This window comes from Scyliorhinus canicula, chromosome 9 (genome assembly GCF_902713615.1).
Source record: "Scyliorhinus canicula chromosome 9, sScyCan1.1, whole genome shotgun sequence".
Lineage (NCBI taxonomy): Eukaryota > Metazoa > Chordata > Chondrichthyes > Carcharhiniformes > Scyliorhinidae > Scyliorhinus > Scyliorhinus canicula.
Window position 1 is genome coordinate 34,172,392 of NC_052154.1, and position 24,015 is coordinate 34,196,406.

At 44.5% G+C, this 24,015-nt stretch overlaps 1 protein-coding gene and 1 long non-coding RNA gene across 2 annotated transcripts in view; one reads left to right on the top strand and one right to left on the bottom strand.

Moving 5' to 3' along the window:
• sult5a1 (sulfotransferase family 5A, member 1) overlaps positions 1-24,015 on the bottom strand; it is a 173,452-nt gene that overhangs the window by 83,404 nt on the left and 66,033 nt on the right. The gene's annotated exons all lie outside the window — the stretch shown is intronic.
• On the top strand, positions 1,056-7,642 carry LOC119971233. The gene is made up of 2 exons (XR_005461784.1): positions 1,056-1,239; positions 7,205-7,642. It is a non-coding gene; the product is annotated as an uncharacterized LOC119971233 (long non-coding RNA).

A 24,015-nucleotide genomic window follows, 5' to 3' on the forward strand; every position in this document is an offset into this window, starting at 1 on the left:
AAGCCCAGCAGCCCCTCTTATAAGGGGATAGAAACATATTTTGGGAAAATATTCAGGAGTCCCATGACTGGAATCCCAGATGAGCATGTGTTGCACTAACATGGCAAATTGGTAAATCCTTCCCCCAATCCCCCCCCACCCCCCCCCCCCTCCCCCCACCCCAAGATAAAACTGGCGTCTCCCCATGCCAGAGTGATTTTGTTTGAGTAAATGGAATATCTATGAAAACATGACCGTGAAGACCAGTAATAGGCCAATCCAGGATCTGACCTATTTGAAGTGATTCCTCCCATACTGCCTTCTGATTTACAGTGAACTAGAAGGCTGGGTAGAATTCTGGATCTTTGTCTTTTCTCACAGTGCTTCCCCTAACTCCCTAGCTATGATTGCTAAGGGTTTCTCTGTGGAAGGTGTAATTGGGGAACCAGACTACAAATTTCCAGTATTAGTCGAGTGACCAGTTTTACTGGAACTTTCCCAGATTTTCATTATATGCTCCAGTGCCCTGGAATTTTCCTAGAAATACTTCAAATGCACCTTTTTGTCAAAAATAAACCTTGCCTGGGGGGGGGGGGGGGGGGGGGGGGGGGGGGGGAGAGAATCTGTGTGAAATTTCTTCCTTCTTCCTGTAAGCACACAGCACATCACATTGCACTGCATGCAACAGATTGGTGTCACTCCCCCCCCCCCCCCCTCCCAACCGCCCCCTCAAAGTCTCCAAGGGAACGGTCACTACCCTTTTGGGGCTGACAGGTCTATTGCTGATGACACCTTTTAAACAATCTACGGAATAGATTCGCCAACTCTTGCTGGACATATTCCAGGAGATGTGACTTCCCACCTCCAGCTGCCCTGCCCCAGATTCCTGCCATTGGTTGGCTAACATGTCAATCCTCGTGGAGCCCAGCCTTCCCATGGTTTTTCAATGTGTCACAGTTTTGTCTTTTGAAAACTGCTCATCCTCAGGATTCAAAATGGCCTCTTTGAGCTGGTTGAATTTCTGTTCCTTTTAGCAATGCTCTGCAAGCAGGCAAATACTTTTGAGAATTTGCTTGCAAATGACACAGATAAAAGCATGCAGCTGTCATCCTCTGGCACTTCCTGTCTGTACAACACACCGTATGTCAAAATAAAACTTGCAAGATTTCCTGTGTGAACCCCGAGGAGATTTCTATCTCTGATGTTTTGGTTATAAATTGCCTCTTTGATTTGTCTCCGGCTGCAGGATTAAGCTACAAGGTAAGTTTCCTTATAATTGCACTTCTATCTGCACTTCGATTGGGCCTTTACAAAATGATTTACAGATTACGAGGACTACCTTGTGCCGGTGAAAATGAGTCTATTTTAATTAGGCCCATGATGACCTTGACTGGAAATAGCATAGTAAGGAAAATTTGTAATTTCTTTAAAATGTCTCTGGAATCTGGAATTCTTTACAAGAGTGCTTATAAAGGGTCTTTAAGAGTTTGCATCTGCTGTAAAGGAATCGACTGACATTTTCTTGGATAAGAAGAAATAACTGATCCATGTGACTTGGCAATCCAAGGCCTGGAAGTAGTACCAACAGGAAGTAGTACCAACAGGAAGTAGTACCAACAGGAAGGAAGTTAAGAAAGATGCTGGGTGGCTGGTAGACCCAAAGGAGCATGACCCCAGAGACCACTGTATTGAGACGGCAGAGTAGGCGGAAGAGTTTGTGAAAGCTGAAGGACTGGGACTGAATTGGGTTTGGACTTCGATGGCGTTCGGCTTTATTTTTTTGTTTTGCTTTTTTTTCTTTCTGTATTGCTGTATTTTCTCTTTGGTTGTTCTTTTTGAAGTGGTGTTTGGGTATGGATGGTTTGGGGCATGCCAGTTGGGGTCAGTTGCTTTTGGGTTTGAGAGCTAACCTTGTTGGGAGTTTGGAAGGGTCGGGTGTGGGGGGCTTTAGTGTTGGTCTGTCTTTTCTATGTGAGGGAGGGGGCTCTGTCAGAGGCCGCCGTGGCAGCAGACGTAAGTTGGCTGGTGAATGGGAGCAAGGTGGGGGCAGGGGGGTGCGGTCAATGGAACATTTATGCACAGGTTTCGATGGGCCTGGAAGTGTGAATGGTGGGGGGATGGGGACGATACTGGGTGAGGTGGTTTTGAGTTGAAATAGCTAGGGGTTTCTGGGAAGAGGAGAGAGGCAGGTGGCTGATGGTGAATTGGGGTAGGCTGGGTCCCACCTGTCGGGCGTGACCAGCAGAAGCGGTTCTGACTGGCAGGAGGGGCGGGTGGGGGTGAGAGACCCCAGGTCCGGGTGGTGACGTGGAATGTGCGAGGGTTCGGGGGATTGGTGAAGTAAGCAAGACTTTTATCGCACCTGAAGAGTTTGAAACCTCACGTGGTGCTGTTTCAGGAGACTCATCTGAAGGTGTGGGATCAGGTGAGGCTTTGGAAGGGTTGGGTAAGTCAGGTGTTCCACTCGGTCTTCAATAGCAGGTACTGGCCGGTAAAAGGTGAGGTTCAAGATGGAGATGGTGGCGGTGGATCAGGGTAATAGGTATATAATAGTAATGGGTGCTTTGGAAGAGAGGCTGGTGGTGCTGATTAGCTTATACACTCCGTATTGGGACAATGTAGGATTGAGGAAGAAAATGTTGGCTGCTATACTGAACTTGGATATGCACCAGTTAATACTGGGAGAGGGAATTGAATACAGTGTTGAACCTGAAGGTAGATAGGTCCAAGTCACATTCGCTGATCCCCTTGTGGGAGTGGTGGGGGGAGTAGGTGTTGGCTGCGTTTATGAAGGAGATGGGAGGGGCGGACCCTTGGAGGTTTGTGCACCTGGGGGAAAGGAGTATTCATTTTCTTCGCAAGTACACAATGTGTATTCGAGGATAGACTTTTTTTGTTATGGGAAATGCGCTGTTGGCCAGGGTGAGGAAGGCAGGATATTCGGTGATTGTTATCTCAGACTATGCTTCACATTGGATGGATGTGGTCCTGGAGAAAGGGCCAGCTCAGAGGCCAGGGTGGAGGTTGGACGTAGGGTTGTTGGTGGACCCAAACCTTTGCATGAAAATGGGAAAGGTGATTGAGAACTATGTAGGGTTCAATAGGACTGGGGAGGTGTCACCATCAGTGGTCTGGGAAGCAGTAGGCTGAAGGCAGTAGTGAGGAGCGAGGTGATCTTGTTTAATTCTCAGGTGGACAGGGAGGCAAGAGAGAAGTGCCAGTGGTTGGTGGAGGAAATTTTGGAGGAGGATGGAAGGTGTGTGGAGGATCCGACTTTAGATCTTGTGAGGAAGAAGGAGCTGCAGGCGAGGTTTGACCTTCTGTCTACAGGTAAAGCGATTCGGCAGTTAAGGTGGGTGAAGGGGGTTTTACGTGAGTATGGGGAGAAACTTGTTGTGATGGCCACGAGAGAGTTTGTTCGGGTCCAGGATGGGAGAGGGGTGGCACCGGAGCAGGTGAATAAGGTGTTTGAGGAGTTTTATAAGAATTTGTATAAGTCGGAGCCTCCGGAGGATGAGTCAGAGATGAGGGTGTGTGTGGAGTGTCCTGTGGTGGGAGAGGAGGAGAGGGCAGGGTTGGGGGAACCAGTGGTGTGAAGGACATGAGGGCAACAATAGGGAAAATGCAGACAGGTAAGGCACCAGGACTGGAAGGTTTCCCGGTGGAGATTTCATAGAATCATAGAAACCCTATAGTGAAGAGCGAGACCATTTGTCCCATCGAGTTTGCACCGACCCTCTAAAAGAGCACCCTACCCAGGCCCACTCCCCCACCATATCCCTATAACCCAGTAACCCCACCTAAAATGTTGTATACTAAGGGGCAATTTAGCATGACCAATCCACCTAATTGATCATCTTTGGATTGTGGGAGGAAACCGGAGCACCCGGAGGAAACCCACGCAGACGGGAAGAATGTGCAGACTGCACAGTGAGTGACCCAATCCGGGAATCGAACCCGGAACCCTGGCACTGTGAAGCAGCAGTGCTAACCATTGTGCTACCGTGCCTGTACATAGCGTGCACCTGATGACGCTGAGGATGAGTCAGTTGTTTGAGGGGGTGTAGGATATTTGTGATTGGTGTGGGAGGGGCCCAGCCATTGATGAACACATGTTCTGGTCCTGCCCGAAGTTGGAGAGGTTTTGGGGGTCGTTCATCAGCACCATGTTTCCACCCACAGTCCAAAGGTGTGCGGGTTAGGTGGATTGGCCATGCTAAATTACCCTTCGTGTCCAAAAAGGTTAAGTAGGGGTACTGGGTTATGGGGATAGGGTGGAGCTGTGGGCTTGAGTAGGGTGCTCTTTCCAAGGGCCTGTGCAGACTCGATGAGCCAAATGGCCTCCTTCTGCACTGTAAATTCTATGATTCTATGTCAGAGATCTTGCATGTGGATTTAGAGCCCAGTCCCTTGGTGGCCATATTCGGGGTGTCGGACTTGCCAGAGTTGCAGACGGGAGTGAGGGCAGATGTTTTAGCCTTCGCCTCATTGATCACTGGCAGGGGGGTCCTGTAGGAGTGAAGATCAGCTTCTCAACCCTGTGCCTCAGTATGGCTGGGGGATCTAATGGAACTCCTGTATTTGGAAAAGGTGAAATTTGCTCTGAGGGGGGTGAGGGAGGAGTTCCACAAGAGATGGGATCTGATTGTAATGCATTTCAGGGAGCTGGCTGCTGCCAACTACTCGGGGGGTTGGGTGGGGGGAGGTTGGTTTGTGGGGGTTGGGAGGGGCCATGTTGGGTGTTTGTTTTGGTTTGGTTTTATGTATTTAATTGTTAAAGTGCTAACATTTGAATAAAAATATTATTTTTTTAAAGTAGATACAAAGGAGGGCTTCAGACACAAATGAGTGTGAAGCGGGTCAGAAAATAGATACAGACAGAAAGAGAAAGCTAACAGAGACAGAAAGAGAAACACAGAATTCTTTTCAAGAGAAGAAACAAATCCGACTCAGGAAGTTTGAAATTTTTATGTTTGACAGAAAAGGAGACAAAAGCTCCTGTAGGTGCTGTGTGAGCTGGATAAAAAGGTCTAAAGTCTGGAAAGCAGTGTGAATAGCTTGGAGTCGCTAAAGAGGCCTGGTGGTTTCGGGAAGTGGCTGAGCCATGGTTGAGGCCTTTATTGGTTGGTCAGTTGGAAATAAACTCTGGAAAACTGCACCATCGAGGCAGTCATCACCTGAGGGAGAGAAGCTTCATGGAACTGTGCCTTGCTGATGATAATTGTACCTGTGAAGCTTGAAGTGAAAGCTGTTTTCAGATAGGACTCTTGACCTACCCTACATAAGTAAAAGACAACATATTGTGGAACTGTGAAGCTATGTAGTGCCACATTTGTGCGGGGAGTGCTTCAATTGCTTGTGGTCGTTAAGACGTATCTTTGTTGTACCATCCATTTAAAGTGATATTTAGGTTTTCAATTGAGTTGAGCTTGTGGACTTTCTATTTCCAGGGCAAGTGTGTGACACAGGTTCCACTGAGACTTTACATTAGTATCAAACCCGGTTACGAATGAGTGGCGTGCACAAGGTGGTCCTCAGTTTGTCAGAGACTTTGGGGTGAGTGCACCACTTCCGAAGTAGTGTTGTGCTGCTCCGGGGTGTGCTGTTCATCACTCTGCCTGGGTGGATCAGTTCCTGTCTCCACCTTGATGCCAAGTTGGTCTTCATGGAAAGCTGTGCTGCTGGACCCACGGACCTTCCTGTGTCACTGACTTGGATCAGTACTGCGCCTGGGATTGGCCACTGGTGCCACACAGCAGTGTTGTGTGGACAGCACTGTGCAACAAAGGTTCGCACGTTCGACTGGGGGAGGAGTGCGAGGTGAAGGGGGGGGGGGGGGGGGTTGGCCTAATGAGTACAAGCGGGGTGGCAAGGAGGGATGTGCAAGGATTGGTGGAAGAAGGCGAGAGTTCACGATGGCAAGTGGCAAGGAAGTGGATGAAGAAGATGAACAATGGAAGACTGAGGGGAGGGAAGCTGGGACCCTGACAAGGCTGCATGAAAAGCTCAAAAGCAAAGGAATCAAATGGATACCACATTGTTTACTGGAAGGGGATGGATGAAGATTCCAGATGTGGTGGGTCATCCAAGTGGGGCATTGGAACCTCGCTGATGATGGACTCTGGTGGCGGTTGAAACGAAGAGAGAGTGCTATGAATGCGTTTAAATATGGCGCAGGACCTTCAAACCCATCAGCTGAGAGTGGGGGAAGCTATCAGCTGCTGGCTCACCAGGAGAGTCGGAGGAGAACTCGCTTGTGCATAATTAAGGGTAGAATCTGGTGCAGGTCCTGTTATACTGGTAAGTGGAGCAGGCACCACATTTATTCTCAAAATAGGAGAATTCCGCCCCTTTAACAGCCACTAAACCACAGTTGCAGAGAGACATAGCTGTAGCTTAACATCTTATTCAAGGGCCGATAGCACTGTCAATGCAGCATGCCCTCAGTATTACACAGGCGTATTCGCCTAGATTATCTGAACAAGTTCTGGAGTGAGGTTTAAACCTGCAATCCTTTATCTGAAAGATGAGTGTTACCATTTGAACCAAGCTTTCGCTGCATTATTCTTTTGCCACTTTGCATCAATCACAATAGGGAAACTTTATTCCTAGCTGATTAAGTAATGAAGAATTAACAATGTTATATAGTCTGAAGTGGCAATCAGTCGAAGAAAAATAGCAGGCAGCAGGGGAAGGTTAGGTGGAAAGCTTTGCAGAAGAGTTCAGAGAGATGTCCAAAAGTATGGTCAGAGAAATGTGTTTTGAGGAAACATTGAAAGGTGGAGAGCAATGTAGATGTATGGGGTAGTGAGCTTGAAGACAGAGTATCAGCAAACCAAGAGCTCTGAAGACACTGGGTGGAATCTTCCCAATATTTGTCAAGAATGTCAGGTTCAGACTGAAAACCAGTGTTGTATCTCTCCAGATGTACAGCTGAGTTTTCTCTTTAGATTTTCTGACACCCTGTGCAGGGCCTGATAGAGCCGGCAAGGCTAGTTCCACAGAGATCGAGATGCCGTCTTTAAAGGGATCCTGATCTGTGATAAAAATACACTCCCTCCTGTTGTGTATGGATGTTTGTTCCTAGTTGGAACAAGATACTTTAAGAGTTTGATCATGTGATGTACTGATGATGTCATCAGCAATTTGGGCAGGCTAACAGTCAGTCTAGTCTTGCAACCTGTGAGAAAACACCTTTCCAATAAAGCTCTTGTTTGTGTTCTAGCTTCGTGGTCTTCAAGCCTATCCTGTAACAATACCTCAAAGAAATTAGTGATGAGGTGGTTGATCCACACTGCAAACACCTGAGAAGAGCTGCAGAAATCTGGTGGAGTAAGAAAAAAGCATTGATCCGCACTGCAGCCATCCAAAAAGGTTTAAGACAATAATGAATTTGCAACACCACAGCTGGCAACAGAGGGGTAGGGATTAATAGCAGCAACCATCAAAGGAATCAAAATTTAAACAAAGATTTTGGTCAATACAGCATCAAAAGAAGCTTGCCGTGTGCTCTGCCCAGAAAGTCCTGGAACAGTACTTCTTTCACTGTGAGTAGAAAGTAAAGTAACAAATACCCTGCAACAATAGTTTAGAGTTGGGGGTCTTCCAAACTCAGAAAGGAACAGGCTGAGCTCAGGGTTAACTTGTTTGATAGGGGAAAAAATGAAAAGAGATAGTGCTAAATACTTTGTGGAACATTTGTGCTTACACAAGCTCTTTCCATAATAAATGTGGCAAGATATTTGGCACCATGGGAACATATGATGCAAGAATCAAACTCACACATTGAAACATTCTAATACTTTGTCCAGGTGAACAAAATTTCAGCGGACATACCTGAGCATGATGGGGGGAGACCATCAACCTCTTGTGAAGTCTGGTGCAACCAGAAAAATCATGCTCGAAAATTTATGGTAAGATTGTGGCCATTTCACACCTAAACCTTGGTCATCGCCAAAAGGTTCAGGTTCCACAAACAGAACCAGCAAGAAGTTGAATTAACCACACAGTTCGTAGCTATTTAAAGAAATTAGCTGAATACTGTGAATTTGGAAATGTCTTGAATGACACCATTAGAGACAGAATAAGAAGATTGCTGATCGTAAACAACAGGAGCAAAAGGAGCCAGCACAGAAACGCATGAAGGATGTTTGGGTGGGAGTTACTCCAGATGACCTAATGAAAAGAGTTGGAGCTGCTCAGAGTGCAGTCTGCAACAGAAATATTCCTATACTATTTCACCCTGTACAGCAGTATCTGAAGTCCAATGAACATACCAACAGCAAGAGGTATTACCGTAACCACACTTCCCTTAACAAACTAACCCTAAAGGCTACATTTGATAGAACATAGAACAGTACAGCACAGAACAGGCCCTTCGGCGCTCAATGTTGTGCTGAGCATTGTCCGAAACCAAGATCAAGCTATCCCACTTCCTGCCATTCTGGTGTGCTTCATGTGCCTATCTAATAACTGCTTGAAAGTTCCTAAAGTGTCCGACTCCACTATCACAACAGGAGGTCCATTCCACACCCTAACCACTCTCTGAGTAAAGAACCTACCTTGGACATCCCTCCTATATCTCCCACCCTGAACCTTATAGTTATGCTCCCTTGTAACAGCTACATCCACCCGAGGAAATAGTCTCTGAACGTCCACTCTATCTATTTTCTTAAAGGGTGTGAACCCTTTGTGAAATCCTCACGAGCAACAGCTTCAACTCAAGAGGTTAGAAGTTGCATTCCAGAAACAAGACCGAAAACACGAGGATGAATACAATGAGAATGTAACCTTGAGGGGAGATAGGCAGGGTCTGACAGAGGCACATCACAATCTGGAGAAGGCACTGCACAGGCTGTGCCATGAGATTCAGGCAAAGGAGGCCCTGATATGCAGACTGGAGGGGCAAGGGGTGACAATGGAAATATAGATGGACAGCTTGGGGCAAGAACTAAGAAAGCTGGAAATGGAACTTGAGTGAAGTCGGAGGACTCTAACACCCACAGAATGCCAGTCCCACTTTACTCCAGCTAAGATCTATCCTGGGTGTACCATGCTCAGCAGTGTGAGTGGAAGTTCGTGGCCTCGGAAATGAACGCTCGGAAAAAGCAGCTGAATCAGGTTTTGCTATGTCAGAACAGGGTTACATGTCCTGTTTCTCAGAACGGTAAAGAAGTATTGACAAGGAACCATACCACCAGTGACAAGTGAAACCTGCCATTGTCATAGCACAAGCAAGATTGGTCTTCTACACCATCGTTTCCCGGCTTGGGTCACTGTCTGTGCGGAGTTTGCACGTTCTCCGCGTTTCTGCGTGGGTTTCCTCCAGGTGCTCCAGTTTCCTCCCGCAAGTCGTAAAAGACGTGCTGTTAGGTAATTTGGACATTCTGAATTCTCCCTCTGTGTACCCGGACAGGCGCTGGAATGTGGCGACGAGGGTCTTTTCACAGTAACTTCATTGAAGCCTACTTGTGACAATAAGCAAATTTCATTCATTTCATTTCATTATTATTGTTATTAAACTCGGGACAATGTTGTGTGGAGAAGACATGTTGACCAACATTTCGCTGTTAGAACAAGGTTGCCAGAGACAGAGTAAACTAAGAGTCTGCAACAAACTGTGCCAAGTGAAGTCCTAGACATTCCTGAGAACCTAACAATACCAGAAAGAGCTGGACCTCAGTTGAGGACATATAAACACCGAGTCAACCTCCAAACACTACATCAACTCCGGTTGAGGCAACAATGGATGACATCCAAACTACACCAAAAATATCAACGGTTACTGTCAACATGAAAAAAAAAGGTGCCTGAGATTCGTTGACAACCACGCAATAATCTACGTCCTCAGAAACACCTAACTTATTGGCTGTTGTGTTTGTTAATTGTTGTGTTTTTTAACTGTTCATATTGTAAATTTAGATTGTTAATGTAGACTGTGTTTCATTGCAGGAACCTCTGATGTAAAGGGGAGGGATGTGTTGTGTATTCATGTTTGTTCGTTGTTGGAGAAAGGTCACTTTAAGAGGTTGAACACGTGACATATTGATGATGCCATTGGCCATTTAATTAGGTTTGTTACAATGAAATGAAATGAAAATCGCTTATTGTCACAAGTAGACTTCAATGAAGTTACTGTGAAAAGCCCGTAGTCGCCACATTCCGGTGCCTGTTTGGGGAGGCTGTTACGGGAATCAAACCGTGCTGCTGGCCTGCCTTGGTCTGCTTTCAAAGCCAGCGATTTAGCCCAGGGTGTAATAGAAATGTCATAGAAATGAGGTTTCCGTCCAGATGTTGCATCACTGGCAAGGGATGGGGTAAGTCAGGTGACGAGATCTCGCTGGCTCCAATTTCCGCCTACTGCCTCTGTGAGTGCCCTTGGGATGCAGTAATGCTCAGGATCGATGCCAGAGAAGGGCAAGGTAGGACATCATGTGGAAGAAGGTTGAATATGTAAAGTGGGTTGAGGCCATGGAAGCATTATGGCTGTGGACAAGGATTCTAAAGTTTGATCAGTTGGGGGATGAGAAGCCAATCTTAATCAGCCAACAATAGGGAATTGAGAAAAGATATATTCAAGTAGACAGAAAATACCTATGTATCTGACTTTTTAAGGCAAGAATGTGACCACTTTCTAACATAATCAAGGGTTTGTCAAATGTTTAGTTTATCCACTTATTCCTTTTGGATACCAAGGTCCTTACTCTAAATCAATGATGTCAAATCACACTGAAGATTACACCAGCAGTTATGTTCTGATGAAGCGAATGAGGCTATGTGCTGAATATGGTAACAGAAAATCATCTTTATACTCAATTACTGTATTACCAGAGATACATTTGAGAACCAAACCTAGAAATGATCATTGCTGTTAATAGCTTAATATAACTTTCATTTGTTTCAGCTGAATGACACCCTGCCATCTACAACTTTACATTTCTCAAACCTCCATCCAGGGGATGGTTTTGAGAGTTTGTAAGAATCATGTTACTGGCGGATATTCTTAGAATGCATATCACCAGGACATTCATTACACGTAATTATTTCCTGCTTCTGGACTGAATTAGCTGAGCCAAAGCAACTTGGAGGTTAGAAAATGTTACTAAATCAAAGAACCTTTGCTGTTGTTGGACCGGGAAGTTGGAAAGTACAAGTATCCATGGGCAGCGATCTAACAGCCTCGTCGCGCCTGACCCGGGACGTAACGAGGCCGGTAAATCTGGCGATGGTCCTGTCATGAGATTTACGATGCTCGTTACGCCTCACAAGATCTAACGGGATATCGCGATGCCTTGCAATCCGAGGGCGGAATCCAGATTTGCATATTTAAGTATGCAGCTAAGCTCACTTAAATATGCTTGTGCCGGACTTACCAAGGCACGGGACTTAACGGCCTCGCCTCGGACACCCCAAGCAGGTGGCGTTAAGCACTGGTTTCTACAAACGTAGACCAGGCGTACTGGCACTTAAGGGGATCTCCCAGGCATGGTACCCCGGCAGTCCCAATGTCACCCGGGCACCATGGCCCTGCCAGCCTGGCACCTTGGCAGTGGCACCAGCTGTCACCATGCCAGGCTGGCAGTGGAGGGGGGGGGGGGCAGAGATCAGGACGCCATTTAAAAATGGAACCCTGATCTCTTCCTGCTGAGCTCGTTAGTGCAGGAAATGAGCCTAGGTTCCTCGCGGAGCCCAAAAAGCAGAGTCCCGTTTAAATGCAGGGTTATTCTCGGCGATACAAGCACCAGCAAACACCCCGCTAAACGTGCCCAAAACGGGATTCTGTTTAATTTCTATTAAATCGCACCTCATCAACTCATGTATGTTTCCATCTGTGTCATTGTAATTTAACTATCAGTGAATTAAAGTTATGCTTTAAGTTGAGCGATATGAGTGTACAAAGACTTGCTTAAAATGTGTTAATGTATCTGTTGATATAACAGGAATTTCAAACACATACATAGCTGTTGATGCAGAAATTAACACAATTTCATACCACAGCAGAAAGTTTGCATTCAGCAAGTGTAAGAATTGTTCAGTAGCCAACAATAGGGAACTTAATGAGTTGAAGACTCAGACACAACCATACAAATAATAAATAATTTGTTTTTAAATAAAATTATGTATCGATGATGACTTTTTTTTTAAAGGAACCAAAGTATGTGCAAATGTAGTGGAAACTCCAAAACTTAATAATGGGGACTTTAATGGAATTGTACCTGGCTGCTGGGCAATAACTATGTGTCATGTGAACCCAGTTCTGCGTCTATTCTGGGATTTTGTTTGATAGTTGTTCCCACAAAATTGTCACTAATTATTTATTTGTCTTTTAAGTCACTGCAATCTTTGATAGAAAGTCTGATAACCAGGCATCCCAGACAACTCACCAGTGGTTACAGAGCCCACTTAGGAGGGAGGGAAATAAGAGTTAAGGCAAAGATTTTGGTTTGGACCCACTATGATTTTTCTGGATTTTTTTTGTAATTAAAATTTTCTTGTAGAAGGGGGAAACAAGTAATTTGACCACCCACTCCCAATTCTCTTGCTCTCTGTCACCCTTATGGTGTATGAGCAGTTATCTACCAAAACTCACTTTCAAAGCCGTATCCCTTCCCCTGTTAACTATTTCCAGTTCCGATCTATTCCATGTGGCTTCCATTTTTGAAATCCACCTACTGAAGGCACTTTCAGCACATTTAGTGATCCTTGAACCATTACACTCACTGTATCCTGAGATCCACAATTAACGCAATGTGCCACTGCAAACATGGTCTCAATTGCTGTGTTCGGGAACACTGACGCAATCTATCTCAAATCTACTTTATTGGTAGAGGGATTGAGTTCCGGAGCCATGAGGTCATGTTGCACAAGAGTTGTACAAAACTCTAGTACGGCCGCATTTGGAGTATTGCGTACAGTTCTGGTCGCCTCATTATAGGAAGGACGTGGAAGCTTTGGAACGGGTGCAGAGGAGATTTACCAGGATGTTGCCTGGTATGGAGGGAAAATCTTATGAGGAAAGGCTGATGGACTTGAGGTTGTTTTCGTTAGAGAGAAGAAGGTTAAGAGGTGACTTAATAGAGGCATACAAAATGATCAGAGGGTTAGATAGGGTGGACAGCGAGAGCCTTCTCCCGCAGATGGAGGTGGCTAGCACGAGGGGACATAGCCTTAAATTGAGGGGTAATAGATATAGGACAGAGGTCAGAGGTGGGTTTTTTACGCAAAGAGTGGTGAGGCCGTGGAATGCCCTACCTGCAACAGTAGTGAACTCGCCAACATTGAGGGCATTTAAAAGTTTATTGGATAAGCATATGGATGATAAGGGCATAGTGTAGGTTAGATGGCCTTTATTTTTTTTCCATGTCAGTGCAACATCGTGGGCCGAAGGGCCTGTACTGCGCTGTATCGTTCTATGTTCTATGTTCTATGTCCCCATCTGCAGTTCCAGTTCATCTTTCACCTCATTCGACACTTTAACAAATATTTTTTTTTCTTCCTTTCAGGTCTCAAAGATTACCTGCTTCCACAACCCATCTTCTACTTCACTTGCCTCTGACACCATCCCTTCTTCCAACCTCACCTCTTACTGTGCCCGCTGACCTTCCATTTTCTGATGCCATGCAACTGTCATTAGTGAAGGCCTCAGCAAGGAGGTCTAAGTGCTCTGTGCTCCTTTCTTGAACAGGGGTTCAAGAAAGGAGCCTAACTAGTCCCTATCCTTCATCACACTCTCTGGCAGGCTGAACTTGTTCTTATAATGAACGACTTCCCCTTTTACTCCAGTCACTCCTTCCAGATAATAATAATAATAACCATTATTGTCAGAAGTAGGCTGACATTAGCACTGCAATGAGGTTACTGCGAGAAGCCCCTAGTCGCCACATTCCGGCACCTGTTTGGGTACACAGAGGGAGAATTCAGAATGCCCAAATTACCTAATAGCACGTCTTTCAGGACTTGTGGGAGGAAACCGGAGCACCCGGAGGAAACCCACGCAGACACTGGGAGAACTTGCAGACTCTGCACAGACAGATAAAAGGTGTTGCTATGGAAGCCTATATAAATTCTAGTTGATGAGTGTATCGGTGCTGTTTCCTCTTCCCTCCCTGAACTGGAAAGTCAACATGGTTTCCAATTTTCACACTTCCCTCATCTCCACCAGGCCCATGTCCCTTCCCTTCCACAACTTCTCTATCTCCATTTCTAGAGTTATATCAATCGTATATACACTGAGCCGACAGACTGTGAGCTACCTTGACTGCACTTCCTCACAGCTCACTTCCAGTAGGAACTCCATCCTATTTTCCCAGATTTTCCATCCTGTTGCACCTGTTCTGACAATGCGACCTTCCCTACCAATGCTTCCAATATTCCTTCATGTTGCCTCAACCAAAGATTCACACCCATTGTGGTTGACAGGATCCTCAATGGCATCTCAGCCATTCCTGCACTTCTGCGCTGACTCCTTCCCCATCCTTCCAAATAATGTTAAGGTTCCCCTTGCCCTCACCTTCCAACCCACAGACTCCATCTTCAACAAATCATTCCCCACCATTTCCATCACCTCCTGCGTGATGCCACCACCAAACGCACCTTCCCCTCCCTTTGCCTTTCACCTCCTCAATCACTCCAATTCCCCCCTTGCATTACCTTGGCACTCTTCTCACCATTCAAGGCCCCAAACATTCCATCCAAGTGAAGCAGTGAGTTACTCCTTTCAACCTGTATTCTGCATTTGTTACTCACAATGTGAAGAAACTGAACACAGGTTATGTGACCACTTTGAGGATCACCTTTGTTCAATTCACAAGTGACACCACAAGCTACCAGTCACTTGCCATTTAAATTCCCCATCCCACTCGCACTTTGACCTTTCTCTCCTCAAGCTCTGCAATGTTCCAACTCAAGCTTGAGAAACAGCGGCTCTCTTTTTGATTAGGCACTTTACAGCCTTCCTGACTCGACATTGTGTTCAACAATTTCAGATCATAAACTCTGCTCCGCCCCCTATTTTCTGCTTGCTTGTTTCCGGATGGCAGCTGTTGGCAATGATTCTGCATTTTTCACTTGACACGTCCTCCAGACACAACAGATCTGCTGAGTATTTCCAAAATGTTTGCATCCATCAACCTCCCAGGACTGGGACTCTGCAGCCAGAATTTCCATTCTCTTTTCCGGGGAGTTTTGGGGATGCCCCAAATGTACCTCCTGTGAGGAAAATAGAAGGGGAGGCCTAGGGCAGGCATGGTATTGCCACAAACTAAGATGAGACTTTCCATGGAAACTTTGAGCTAATACCCCCAGGATGTTGATAGTGGGGTATTCAGCAATGGTAATTCCACTGAAGTTCAAGGGGTGATGGTTGGATTCTCTCTTGTTGGAGATGGTCATTGCCTGACACGTGTGTGGCGTGAATGTTACTTGCCACTGTCACGCCACCCTGGACTAGTGCGTGGTCAATTCCAACCCCATTTGACCTTGAGCCACTACACACTAGATTTACATTTTATTTGATTTTATTTAAAATACCTGAAGATCTTGGTTGAGCCCAGGTTTGTAATTTTGAAATACAAGTAATCTTTTATTATGTATAATATTATAATTAAACAGACAGAAAATGTAACTGACTCTCTACTACCCTTTCCTAACCTCCCCCTTCCTAATTCGTCTCACTCTCGACACGCACAGACAAACAAACCAGAGAGGAAAGAGTGGTGGAAAGGGAAACAAAAATATTAATAAAAACAAAAGGATAACGATTTTTGTTGCACTGGGATGACTTCTAGTCAATGTCTTTCTGAAGTTCAGGCATTCGTTTTGGTACTTCTTCCTTCCGGGCTTGAGATGGTTTTCTCTGGCAAGGTTGCCTGCCTTCTCTGCAGACTCAGCATCATTTCAGGTTCACAGTGAAGGATGTGCCAGGCACTCACTGCTATCAGAACAATGGAGCAGTTATTTCATTTCAGGAAGCAGGAGAGAGAATTCCTTGCAAGGCCTAAGTACTTCTGCCAAGTTCTTTCAGAAAGCATCTTGCAGGAAATGATCAGTGATTGTGATCACTGTGCCTAGTCCACCCGCCAGTTTCCAGTTAACCAATCGATCCGACTCCCTCTAAAGTTGGCTCCTAGCATCCACTCAGTGCCGAGGAGTCTGGTTTCTCCCCTCCAAAATACAAAACCTGGGAACACAGTGTTCTGGCAAGCACGCTGAGTTTTTTACTTAAAGACACATCCCGATTATGGGTCCACGGACCAAAAATAATAAAATACAATAAAATAAATGGGAACAAAGGAAATAACAGAAAGGACTCTTACACCACGAATCACACCCAGCCTGGATATTGTCCAGGCCTTGCCGCATATGGGCACAGACTGCTTCACTATTTGAAGAGTCACGAATTATGCTGAACATTGGGCAATCATCAGGGAATATCCCCACTTCCGAACTTATGATTAAAGGAAGCTCATTTATGAAGCCAGTGAAGATAGTTGAGCCTAGAACTATGCCCTGAGGAACTCATGCAGTGATATCCTGGGATAATTCCTTTTGAGTTCATTAATGGAGTTTCTTAAAGTGCATTTTTACAGGCTCCTTGATGCCACATTCGGTCAAGTGCTGCCTTGATGTCAAAGGCAGTCACTCTCACCTCACCTCTAGATTTAGCTCTTTTGTCCATGTTTGAATGAAGGCTGTAATGAGGTCAGTAGCTGAATGACGCTGAGCTGGCAGAACCCAAGCTGAGCGTCAGTGAGCAGGTTATTACTGAGTAGGTGCCACTTGATAGGAACAGCTTGACTAAGGGCGCAGTTATTCTGGAGCACCTTCAGTACTATTGCTGGAATGTATTTTGCAGTATCCGATGTCGTTGGCCTTTTTTGGTATCAAGTGCATTGAATCAAATTGGCAGAAGACTGGCATCTATGATTCTGGGGACCTCAGGAATAGACCGGGTTGAATCATCCACTTCTGCCTGAAGATTGTTGCAAATGCTTCAGCTTAACATTTTGCACTGATGTCCTGGTCTCTCCCAACATTGAGGATGGGGCCTTCTCTTCCAGTGAGTCTTTCATATTGCCCACGATCACGTCTGGATGTGAAGGCACTGCAAAGCTTAGATCTGATCTGTTGGTTGTGGCACTACCTAGCTCTGTCTATCGCATGTTGCTTTCACTGGTTGACATGCAAGTAGCCCTGTGTTGTGGCTTCACTAGGTTGACTTCACCATGTCTCCTCCTGAGGTCCCCAGCATCACAGATGTCAGTCTTCAGCCAATTTGATTCACACCACTTGATATCAAGAAATGGCTGAAGTCACTGGACACTGCAAAGGCTATGGGCCCTGGCAATATTCCAGTTTCAAAAGTCTACACATGGCATGAATCCAGACCACCCAACATTGATCCAGGCTCCAGAAATTAAACCGCACACCCAGGCCTGTTGAAACCCGCAAAGTCCTCCTTACTAACATCTGGGGGTCTGTGCCAAAATCAGGAGAGCTGTCCCACAAACTAGTCAAGCGACAGCCTGACATAATCATACTCACAGCATCATAACTTACAGATAATGTCTGGGACATTGGCTTGCTAGGCCATTTCAGAGTTCATTTAAGTTAATCACATTTCCCAACCTCTTTGCCCTAATGGGCTGGATTCTCCGCCCCGCCATGCCACTCTTCTGTCCCAACCCACCGGCGGGATTCTCCGTTACGCCGGCCGGTCAGTGGGGCAGCCCCACACCGTTGGGAACCCCCCGGGTGCTGGCAAAACAGAGAATCCCGCCCAATATCTCCATTTGTGGCTGTGTTTCACATTTTGTTTTCTAATCCCCCTGAGAAATCCTTTGGGACAATTTATTACATTAAGTCACCATAGGTTGTTATTGTTGCATTGTTCCAGCAAATTACATCTTTAGCTGTTATCAATCAAGGACCAAATGGCAACACTGGCAGGATTAAAACGTCATCTTAAATGTAGGGATATAATCTGTCAGGTCGGAACATTTTACAGTTTTCTTTATTTAGATGAGGAAGTAGCTATGTTGAAAATAATTCTTCTAAGCATTGTTCCTCCTTTAACAACATAAATGCATCTGCAACATTCTTAATGTTACTATTAACACTGTAAAGGATAAATAGTGGGAGAAGTTATATATATAGAGAGAGAGAATTTGCTTGGTCGTTGTGTTCCTGCCTAATAATGAAGAAAGTTGCATTGAATGAAGTTCAGGTGAATGAAGTGGAGCAAGTAGAGCTTGTTTCAATGGGAGAACATTTGGGAAACAGTGATCACAATAACATTAGACTTCAAGTACTTGTAGAACAGTCAGAGAAAAATCAGAAGTGATTGCTCAACTGGAGGAAGGATTAATTTGAATGAGTTGAAAAGGGATCAAGCCAAGGTGGATTGGAACAAAGACCATCAAGTAATATAGTAAATGAGCAGTAAATAGCACTCAAAGAGGAGATAGTTTATGTACAGACTTCACATATTTCCTTGAGGAGAAAAGGGAGTGCATGAAAATCCAGAAATAAAATGTGCAAAGGCTCTATGAGAATAGGTTAATGGGTAACATAATAGGGAGACCGAAGGTCTTTTTCAATTATATAAGTTGTAAAATGGTAGTTAAAGGAGAAGTAGAGTTGATTAGGGACCAAAGTGGAGGTATTCATACAGAGGCTAAATGCATGACTGAGATACTAACTGAATACTTTGCATCTGATTTTACTGAAAAACCAAATGCTGCCAAAATAGCAATAAAGGAAGCAGTAAACAAATTGAATAGGAATAACAATAGAAAATGAGGAGTGACTAAAACACTCAAAGTAGAAAAGCGACCCTATCCTGACGTAACTTATCGAAGGTTGCTAAGAGAGGGAAGGGTGAAAGTTGCAGAGGTGTAGGCCATAGTTGTCCAGTCCTCCTTAGGTATGGGAGCAGTGCCAGAAGACTGGGAGGTTGAAAATGTTACATTCCCGTTTAAAGAGCAGAAGAAGGATAAATCCAACAGCTACTGGCCGGTGAGGCTAACATCTGTGTTGGAGAAACTTTGGGGGACATTGGCCCTGATGTTGCAGTCTGTGATGAATGAAAGACATTAGCCTTTCATTGCACCTACATTTTCCCACAGGTTTCCATGACTTGAGGTTGTTAACGTCAATTTCAGTGTGGCATACTGTCACGTGAGAGTACCCTTTAAGAAATGGGTGTTTAAGAAATGTACCTTTAAGAAATGGAGCTGCTCATGTTACTGGAGTGATATCAGAGTGTGGGTGGAGCTGAGCTCTACTTCTGCTTTTTAGTTTCAGTTTGAGAAAGCTTGGGTGTGTCTGTGTTTTTCAGGGAGCTCCATCTGAAGGTGATCTCTGCCATCGAAAGGCTATCTATGGATCATTTGGCGAACTCAGAATTGTAAAAGGTCTCAGTATTAAATGTAAACCTAATGTGCTCCTGTTTGAAGGTTTCTTAAGACTATTGGGTATTAAAAGGACAGCATACAGGTTACTTAGTGTTGTATTCTTTGGGGGATGTATTTGATTTACTGGTTGCTAAGATATTCACTGTTTGTTTAAAAAGGTTAACTTGAGTTCACAGAATAAACATTGTTTTGTTTTATAAACCACTGGTCCGTTTTCTGCTGCACCATACCTGTAGAGTGGGCCGTGTGCTCCCCTACCACAATCTATTAAAAGTCATGGGTCAGGTGAACTCCATGATACACTTTGGGATTCTCTAAACCCTGGCCCATAACAATACTCAACATGGGATCTGGGATCTGTGTGAACAAGGCAAGTTACAGCAGTTTTTCTTAAACAATGAAATTTAAAAATTATTATTGAGTCTTGTGAGGCTTGAAAAAGGAAATATAAGTTTGAATCGTTAATTTAATGATAGACCTTGTACAAAATTAAATAAAGAGAGGAAAAGAAGATGGAGCATCGAAAAAGATAAAAGAAGCAATAAGAAAAAGTAGAATAGTCAACATTTTCATTTAAGTTCCTTAATTTCAAAAAAATCTCCAACAATAATTAAAATCTGAACCACTGAGACTCCAAACTTGTAAACGTTAATTTTCCGTGCCAGAGAACTTTCTAACAGTAACTAAAACTTAGCATCCTGTTAAAAATTCACTTACATTTTATAGACTGGCCCTAACTTTTTCTGACATGTTTGGTTGGTACTTATTATGTAAGTTTAATATCTATCACATAATTCTGTGTACTTGAATGCCAGGTTTCTCAAAGATGTTGCAAAGTTTCTGGAGAAACAGGCCAACCAGGACTTCCAGAAAAGTCAGGAAAGAGTAGCACCAATTGGGGACCATGCAGGTAATCTGTAAGTGGATCCAGAAGATGTGGATACAGTCTGCAATGAATACTTTGTGTCAGTCTTCACAATGGAAATGGACGACGCAGGTAAAGACATCATGGTGGCTGACTGAAATATTAGAGGAAATTAACATTGACGTGTCAGAGGACTGAAGGGCTGCTAACATTGTCCCGTTATTAAAACAGGGAGATAGGAATAGATCAGGAAATTATAGGCCAGTCAGTCGGTGGTGGGGAAGTTACCTGAAAGAATTCTGAGGGTTGGAATATATTTGCACTTGGATTGACATGGATTATTATGGTAGTCAGCATGGATTTGTTAAGGGAAGGTTGTGTTTGACAAATGTAATCACATTTTTTGAGAGGTAATTAGGATTGTTGATGAGGATAATGCATTTGATCTGGCCTATATGGACTTTAGCAAGGCTTTTGAGAATGTCCCTCATGGCAGACTGGTCAAGAAAATAAGGGTCCATGGGATCCAAGGCAAAGTTCCACAATAGATCCAAAATTGTCTGAGAGGCAGGAAGCAGAGGGTGATGGTAGAGAGATGGTTCTGTGACTGGAAGACTGTTTCCAGTGGGGTTTTGCAGGGCTCGGTGCTGGTGCCCTTGCAATTTGTGGTGTACATTAATGATTTGGACACAAGTATGGGGGTATGATCAAGAAGTTCACAGATGACATGAAAATTGACAGGGTGGTAAATAGTGAGGAGGATAGCTGTAGACTGCAGGAGGATTTCAATGGGCTGGTTAGATAGGCAGAGCAATGGAAAATGGAATTCATCTGGGGAAAAATTGAGGTAATGCACTTGGGGAAGGCTAACAAGGCAAAGGATTACACTATGAATGGTAGGAGCCTGGAAAGTACTGAGAATCAGAAGGACCTGGAACTCAGTACCTGAAAGGGTGGTTGAGTCAGAAACTCTCGTAACATTTAAGATATTCACTTGCATTGCCATAACCCCCAGGGCTATAGACAAAGTGCTGGAAAATAGGATTAGTGTAGTCAGATCTTTGTTGACCAGTGTGAACACGTTGGGCCAAAGGGTCTCCTTCTGCGCTATAAACGTCTATGACTTCCTGAATTCCATTTAGCTGCGCATGTGTGAAATTTGGTGTCTGATTTACTCTTTAATAATACTAAGCACTGCTTGTCTTCAAATTATTTTTTAGCGAGGAAAGAAAAAGATAAGAAACTTTGTAACATTTGAGGCCAAGCTTTTAGTGATGTCACTTTAATTGGGTCTATTACCTGTGGAAATATTTTTTCCATGTAATTGTTAATTCTTCACATAGGTATGACGGAAGAGATCAACCGCTAACAAGCATTAGACACATGTTTTGGATTGAGGAAGTGAAGGGGTTGTGAGGTGAGCTAATTTCCTGTCTTATTTGATAGGGGGAACTTGTCTGACCTTTATTATGTTCTAATAACCTCATAATTCTCCTGCAGAAAAGCCAAATGACCATATTAGACTGTTTCTGAGTCAATAATAAAGCTATCCCTTACTGATGGCTCATGACGAATGATCTCCCACAATGTTCATTCAATATAAATTCAGCTTCAATTTTTGCTCTTATTGTTTTATTTTATGGCTGTAAATTTTAGTTTTGTTTTCAGCTGATTATCAATGCCCTTTTCTTTGTTTGTTCTATGTGACTTATTGTTTTCCCAAAGCCATTCAGAATTCTTTATGTATGTACAGAATGTTTTTTCTTCTGCTTTTAGCGAACTGCAGACAGTGAGCCAACCAATAAAATGGCACTTCCTAGAAAACTAAATAAATGATAAATTTAATATTTAGTTAGACTTAAGAAAAAACTTAAGAAAAAACAGAGGTACCATTATATTATTCTGCAGGTTACTATCTAGGAGGAAAGGTATGAGGGGTAAACTTTCAGGGAAATTACAGAGAGGTGTAAAACTATTGATGTATGATAATGGAGGACTTTAATTATCCTAACATAAACTGGGATGACAGTAGTGTAATGGGCAGTGAGGGAGAAGAGGTTCTGAAGTGCGTAAAGGAGAATTCGCTCGATCAGTAGTTACTGGCCCTGTGAGGAAGGAGGCATTGCTGGACCAGGTACTGATGGATCAGGTGGGTCAAGTGTCAGTAGGGAAACTGTTGGGGAACAGTGATGATAGCATCACTAGATTTAGATTCACTAAAAATGACAAAGGCAAGCTAGAGTCAAAAAGTCCTTAATTGGAGGAGGGTCAATTTTGTTGGTTTGAGAATGGACCTGGCGTAAGTAAATTGGAATCGAAGTTTGGCAAAAGAAACTATTGGAACAAGCGGCTGTCTTGAAAGAGGAGATGGTCTGGGTATAGTTGTAGTACAAGGCAGAGCGATAGAGCAAGCAAAGACAGAGCTCACTAGATGACAAAAGAGATAAAGAGTAAGATGAGACAGAAAAGGGGAGCCTGACAGATGTCAGGTTGATAACACAAGCAAGAACCAGATTGAATATAAAAGGTTCTGAGAGGCAGTGAAAAGGGAAATAAGAGAGGCAAGGAGAGAGTATAGGAAGAGACTGGAAACAAACATAAAAAGGAACCCAAAAGCCTTCTCGTGTCATTATCCTTGCTCAGATCCCCATGTTGTGGGTAGATTCCAGTTAGGGACCAATGACGTTTGGTTTAAAGTGGACAAAGTTTGAGATCCAAGACATTTGCTCAGTCAATGAAGCCACAAGATTCATAGATTATGAACAAACAAAAATAAACTTTACTATACAAAGTCGGAAAGATAAAACAATTCACAATATCTATCTTATACCCTAACATTCAGAGTTATGATAAAGTACTTATGAATTAACAGGCAAACTGTGGTCAAACACACATCAGTGCATAATATCCAGGAATTAATACAGGTACTTGTTATCTATGAGGTTGGTGAAAGGGGAGATGTTGATGATTTCAAAAGGAAATTGAATAGGCACTTGATGGAAATAAACTAGCAAGGCTACAGGGATAGAGCCGGGCACAATGGGTGAATCCCCAAATTGGGCTCCACGCCAGGCACCGGGCTGCTCATTAGTCACCCGACTAGCCCCACCCAGCACTATCTGGATCAGCTGGGTATGATTCAGGTCAGCGTATTTAAATGTGCCATTAGGATTGTTTAAAAACCCAGATGCTGGATTCACCAGGCGCCAGGGAGTCAACTGCCGCACTTACAAGATCCCGACCAGGTGCCGTTTAGCACTGCTTTCCACAAACATGGACCAGGCGTGACGGAACCTCAGGAAGTCGCACAGGCCTTTAAAGACCCCAGGGTGGGTGGGAACAGGGCAGGGTTGTATCCTGGCACTCCCACTTGCACCTGGGCACCTTGACACTGCCAGCCTGGTGCCCTGATATGGGCATCCAGGCATCTTGGCGGTGACTGGGTGCCAAGGACACTGGCACGGTGCGATGATGGCAGTGCCAAGGAATGGGTATTGGAGGGAGGTGAGGAGAGGTTCCAGGGGCCAGTAGAATGTTGGGGGATGAAGAGGGGGTCCAGAAAGCCAAGGGGTGGGGGGGGCGGCCTGAAAGGTTGGGGGGCAAAGATCAGGGCAGCCGGTCAGAACAGCACCCCGATCTGCGAGGAGCAGGTCCTTTAGTAAATCACTAAAATGCGGCCTTGGTCTGGAGAACAACCCCCCTCCCCCCCCCCCCCCCCCCAAACCACCCCTTGGGAGGCCCAAACAAAGGGCGCGATTC